Genomic DNA, 7,063 nt, shown 5'->3' with positions numbered 1-7,063 from the left:
CCAGTGGGTTGATTTTGAATCCAAGTAAATGAAATCCTTGACAACTTCTATCTTTTCTTATCTATTTAGTGTAATATTGCTTATAGGTCCAGTTATGATGATTTGTGCATTCTTTATGATGAGGTGCAATCCATATTGTAGGATGTATGTAGTCTTTGCTCTTCATCACTAAGTGCTTTTTACTTTAATTTTAATGCTTCAAGTAGTCCAGCTTCTTGGATTATTTGTTCAACATACAGATTAAATAAGTATGGTGAAATGATACAGTCCTGCTGTTAGTATTTCCTGATATTAAATAAAGAAGTATTCCCTTCCTCTATTTTAATGAGCTGATAATAATGTTTATTGTGTCCTTGCAACTTTAGACTTTATTGATTTATTGTTTCTCATTTTAAAGGATTGGATCAGCCCAATAAATTGAGATTGTTACTGAGGTCAAAGAAAAGTTGGAATGAGAAGTGGAAGAAAAAGAAAGAAGTTACAAATACTTACAGGATCACGTTTTGAAAAACTCAGAAAAAGAACTCTAATAGTTCTGTGAATTTCCATTTTGTTTTGATATTAGTATCTTTTCATATATTTTCCAATTATCTTTCCTCTCTTTCAACAGTATATTATATAATGTAAGTGTGTATATTACAATTTATGTCTCATTATTTAAGTAATGGTATCCTCTTGTGATGCTCTAGGACAAGCAGTGGACTGTTAACCATAAAGTCAATGGTGGAATGAGTATTTTCACAGATAGATCAAATACATGGACCATGCATTTTCTCTCTTAAAGAGATTTATATGTCTTCAGTTGTATTTGAGCTAGTTGATTTACATTAGAAAGAAGCATGTTTCTGTTACTTTCTTTGGAACTCAAATATGAGTTAAAGGACATAGATATAGATGGTAAATTTACAAAGAAGCACCATGCCAGTGGACACATATGTAAAGGAGGATCATACCACAATCCCCTTCTCCCACAAATTCTTTTGTTAAAGATTTCTAATTCATAAATTTCCAATAAGATGGATCCATGTGCTATTTGGAGGGCAAAGTTAGATTAGACTATTATTCCTCAGAATGATATGGCTGTCCAAATTAGTACACTTTCAGAGCACTAAACATTCTTCCCTTTTGTGGTCATGATGGTATGTAAACTTCCTTGTGATTGATGGCTTTCTTCTACAAATCCAGTGACCAAGCCCATAGTCCTTAGCTATAGTCCATTTCCTCAGAACTCTAGAACTACCCACATTTATGTGAGACCTGATTCTTACATCAAACCCCTCAGTTTCATAATATTTTCAACGTTTAATATATATTGATCAAGTACAGACTAATGTAATATATAAAGTGTTCTATTACTGTTGTTAAGTATCATTGGGTTGGTTTTGACTCATAGCGACCCTGTATAGGGTTTCCACGGAGCGGCTGGTGAGTATGAACTGCTGAACCTGCAGTTCAAACCAATCTTGTGGTCCAGTGCTTTATTCCACAGTGCCACATCAGGACTCCATGTAAAGTACAGTAAATGCTATATTAGTATTGACCCTTACTACTTCAAAGTTCTGTTTTTATGAGCAAGTATATCTTGAATTAAATCTTTCCTATGAAGATTCTTGCCTAATACTCTATAAGACATCAAAGTACATATTAGCCAGGTGTTTCTTTGCATTATACACCAAATAATCAAAGAAAATAATTATTTAGCTTCAATATACTTCCTGACAAGATGATTTGTAGTACATGAGTATAATACAATATCATCTACAGAGAAAGCAGACGCTTTTTGCAACAGCTAACGATTTGCCAGCTTGAAGTTTCAGTTCTGTGATAAATCTCTTGGGAGCATAAAAATGTTTGTGCTTATTTATTTTTTTCTTGAAAAGTTGACTCAATTGGAGGAGAGCTTAGAGTCAAAAATTGGTCTCCAATTCTCCAGTTGATTGAGTGTGTCGGGGACCTATGAAAGTGCATCCTCATCAGACTAAATTATTGTCACTTTTAGAGTCATTGAGTCAGTTATGACTCATAATGATCCTTTATGTGTAAATTGCATTGGGCAGTATTGATATTTTCACGATGTTAAGTCTTACTATCCAGGAGCATGGTATAGTCTTCCACTTTTGAAAGTTTCTTTTGGTTTCTTGTAGTAGTGTTTTGTACTTTTCTTTGTATAGGTCCTTTGTTTCTCTGGTTACATTTATTCCTAGATATTTCATCCTAGGGGCAGTTATTGTAAATGGTATTGCTTTCATAATGTCCTTTTCAGTGCTGTCATTGTTACTATAGAGGAATCCAACTGATTTTGTATGTTGATCTTATTACCTGGCACTTTGCTGAATCTTCCAATGAGGTCTAATAGCTTTTTTGCTGAGTCTTTGGGGTTTTCTATGTACAGGATCATATTGTCTGCAAATAGAGAGAGTTTTACTTCCTTTTGCAACTTTGGATGCCTTTAATTTCCTTATCTTGCCATATAGCTCTGGCTAGAACTTGCAGCACAATATTATATACAAGTGGTGACAAAGAGCATCCTTGTTTGGTTCCTGTTCACAGAGGGATGGATTTCAGTTTCTCTCCATTGTGAGTATTTTATGCTGTTGGTTTTGTATGTATGTTCTTAATTATGTTGAGGAATTTCTCTTCAATTCCTACTTTGTTGAGCATTTTTTATCAAGAATGGATGTTGAATTTTGTCAAATGCCTTTTCTGCATCAGTTGATATGACCTTATGGTTCTTTTCCTTTTTCTTATTTGTATGGTAGATTACATTGATAGTTTTTCTAATGTTGAACCATCCTTGAATCCCTGATATGAATGCCACTTAGCCATGATGCATTATTTTATTGATTTATTTATTTTTGATGTACTGCTGGATTCTGTTGGCAAAGATTTTGTTAAAAATTTTTGCATATATGTTCAGAGGTGTATTGGTCAATATTTTTCTTTCTTAGTGATGTCCTTCCCTGGTGTTGGTATAAGGATTATGCTTGCTTAATAAAATGTATTAGGAAGTTTTCCATCCTCTTCTATATTCTGGAATAACTTGAGTAGAATTGGTGACAGTTCTTCCCTGAATGTTTAGTAGAACTCACCAGTGAAGCCATCTCAACCTGTACTTCTTTTGGTTGGGAGTTTTTTGATAACCTGATCAATTTCTACTTTAGTTATGGGTCTGTTCAAGTTTTCTACTTCACTCTGTGTAAGTTTAGGTTAGTCATGATTTGCAATAAATTTATCTATCTCTTCTAAGTTTAAAATTTGTTGGAGTACAACTTTTCATAGTATTCTGTTATGATCTTTTTGATTTCCTTTGTTTACATTGTGTCCTCACCCTTGCGGTTTCTAATGCATGTTATTTGTGTCTTTTACCTCTCCTTTTTTGTTAGGTTTGCCATAGTCTGTAAATTTTGTTAATCCTTTTAAAGAACCAGTTTTTTGTCCTGTTGATTATTTCTATTTTCTATCTCATTTTAATACAGAAATGGCTACAATCACACATTGACAGAGAACTTCCAGAGGTTCAAGCTGGATTCAGAAGAGGCCTTGGAATGAGAGATATCATTGCTGATGTCTGATGGATCTTGGCTGAAAGCAGAGAATACCAGAAGGATGTTTATCTGTGCTTTATTACAACATTCTTATCAATGGAGAAAAGATTGAAGTTGCCAAGGATTTCATTCTTCTTGGATCAACTATCAACACTGGTGGAAGCAGCAGTCAAGAGAACAGATGACGTATTGCATTGGGCAAATCTGCTGCACAGGAACTTTTTAAAGTATTGAAGAGCAGAGATGTCAGCTTGAGGACTAAGGTGCGCCTGAACCAGGCCATGGTGTTTTCAATAGCCTCATATGGATGTGAAAGCTGGACAGTGAATAAGGAAGATCAGAAGAATTGATGCCTTTGAGTTGTGGTGTTGGAGGAGAATACTGAAAGTGCCATGGACTGCCAAAAGAACCAATAGATCTGCTTTGGAAGAAGTGCAGCCAGAGTGCTCCTTGGAGACCAGGATGGCTAAGCTTCGTCTCTCCTACTTTGGACATATTGTCCGGAGGAAACAGTCGCTGGAGAAGGATGTCATGCTGGGTAAGGTGGAGGGTCAGAGAAAAAGAGGAAGACCCCTAATGAGATGGATTGGCCAGGTGGCATCATTGATGGACTCAAGTGTGGCAGCGGTAGTGAGGTTGGCCCAGGATCGGACATTGTTTTGTTCTGCTGTGCATGGGGTCGCCATGAGTCTGTTCTGACTCGATGGCACCTGATGACAACAACAACAACAATCTCATTTATTTCTGCTCTAATCTTTACTTTTTCTTTTGGTGGCTGTAGATTCCCTCTGTTGGTCTGTTTTCAATTGTTGGAGATGCTGTATTACAGTGTTAGTTTTTGTTCTTTGGCCTGCTGTGGCTGTTTTGTGCTGCCATTTGATTTTATTTGGAATCTGTCTCTTTAAATTTGAGGAGATCTGTGTGCATGCATAGTAGAACCCTGCAGGGGTGTGTGTGTGTGTGGGGGGGGGGTCTACTCACTCAGGCACCCCCTCAAGTCACCAGAATGGAGGTGTGCAGACAATGAAAGGCCAATGAACTGATACCAAAACAAAAGGAAACAAAAACATAACAAACAAACAAACAAACAAACAAAATGTCCACACCTTTATTTCTGAGGTTCCTTCAGGCATCAGTCCATGGAGGCTCTGCTCTTTGCCCCCCATTCCATCTTCTTTTGATGGTTCTTTCATCATTCAATATGTTCCCCAAGGAATCTTTCCATATTGCAACCAGAGTCATTCTTTACTTCTGCTCGTTCAGAAATGTTGAGCATATCCTTTCCTGTTTGTTTTCTAACTGCAGATTCTTTCATATTTTATTATAATACTAGACTTGATCTTTTTGAGCTCCCCTTTGACATTTTCTTTTTAGCTATTTTACATCTTTATTTCTTTCAGTAGTTTCAGCTTCTCTATGCTCAAGAAAAAGATTCTAAGACTTTTCTAGCATCTAATTTGTCTTTTCTTTCTTTCTTGTCATTTTAATGACCTTTTGGTTTCTTCATGTATGGTGTTCTTGATGTCATTCCAAAACTCTTCTGGTTTTGGTCATTAGTGTCTAATATATCAAATATGTTCTTGATATGGTCTCTAAATTATATCATGTGATCTTTAAATGAATGCTAACATGTGGTTTCCAGCGTCCTTTCTATCTCCTATCTATCACCAAAGCCATATTTTCCAACTACCAATCCTTCCTCTTTGTCTAGAACATTCACATTCTAATCAGCACTGATTATCAATGCATCTTGATTGCATGTTTGATCAGTTTCAAACTGAAGATGTTGTTGTTGTTGTTGTTAAGTACTGTGGAGCCAGTACCGACTCATAGTGACCCTGCACAGGGTTTCTGAGTCTATAAATCTTTATGGGAACAAAAAGCCTCATCTTTCTCCCACAGAAGCACTGGTAGCTTCGAACTGCTGACCTTGAGTTTGGCAGCCCTACTCGTAACCACTACACTACCAGAGCTCCTTTGATAGAGTCCTTTAATATCATCATCTTTGGTTTTAGTAATTTGTGCACAAATTTCAATAATTGTGGTATTAAATTGTCTTGTTGATAAGTGCTGTCAAGTCAGTTCCAACTCAAAGTAGCTCTATGTAAAGTTTCCAAGGAGCAGCTGGTGAGTTTGAACTGCCAACCTTGTGGTTCAAATTAACCTTGTGGTACACTGCTTTATCCTACAGAATCATATCAGGACTCTTCATAGGCATATGAATATTATCTTCTCACAGACAGCATTGCACTTCAAGATTGATCTTGAAATGCAAATTTTGATGAATGTAATGCCATTCTTCTTCAGTTTGTGATTCCTAGCACAATAAGTCATATGATTGTCTGATTCAAAAAGGCCATTTCCAGCCCATTCCAGCTCAGGAATATATAGTATAGCAACGTTTATGCATTCCTTTTCACTTTTATAGATTTCTAGTTTTACTAGTTCATAATTCCACATTTCATGTTCTGATTATTAATCAATGTTTGCATCTGTTTCTTCTCATTTTAAATTGTACCCTATTAGCAAATGAAGATCCTGAAAGCTTAGCTTCATTGCATCATTAAGTTTAACTTTACTTTGAGGAGGCAGACCTTCTCAGTCGTATTTAGAGTGCTTTTCAACCTGCATAGATTATGTTCCAACACTCCATTAGGCAATGTTCCACTGCTATTTATAAGATTTTTTCAGTGGCTATCAATTCAGTGGCTGCCTCTCCTTCCTAGTCTGTCTTGGTCTGGAAACTCCACAGAAATCTGTCCCACATGGGTAAATCTGCTATTAAAAATACTGGAGGCATAACTTCCAGCATCATAGCAACACACAAACCACCATAGTATGACAAACTTACAGAATTGGTAGGTGGTATATATTCTGGAGAAATAAATGACACAAATAATTATAATTTCCTTATGGTCTAAGGGTTTTAGACTATAAAATATGTTTTCAAAATGGTTTATTAAATTCGTACCATGAAATAATAAGATATACGTATCACTCATACTATTGTCTGCCTGAAGGTAGGGATTGAAAATCATATGAACAATTTCAAGTCCCAGACATAGAAAATTGGGATGGGCAACAAACAGATATGAAGCATAGGCTTTTGTATAGATGAATGAGAAACTACTACAGGGAAGCATAAGTATGGTTCTTATCCTTTGTCTGTCTTTGGCAGGAACAAAACTTGTTCATCCTTAGTACATCAACTTCAATGCTTCTTTGATATTTTTCAGAATAGAAGGGGACACATTCTTTCGTACACACATATGTAGGAGTCTCTGGATAATGAAAATAGCTAATCTGGGCTGTTAACCTAACTGATAGACATTCAAATTCTCCTAGCGGAACCTGGAAAGAAAGGTCCATGATCTATCTATTCCTAAAAATCCAGTTATTTGAAAATTATATATATATAATGGTGTTAAGTGCCATTGAGTCACAGGGACATTATATAGGATTTCCAAGAAGCGACTGGTGGTTTTTGACTGGAGAGTTTCAACTATAGATATTTTCAT

This window comes from Chrysochloris asiatica, unplaced genomic scaffold (assembly GCF_000296735.1).
Source record: "Chrysochloris asiatica unplaced genomic scaffold, ChrAsi1.0 scaffold00093, whole genome shotgun sequence".
NCBI classification, from domain to species: domain Eukaryota; kingdom Metazoa; phylum Chordata; class Mammalia; order Afrosoricida; family Chrysochloridae; genus Chrysochloris; species Chrysochloris asiatica.
Note: the sequence above shows the minus strand (reverse complement) of the source record.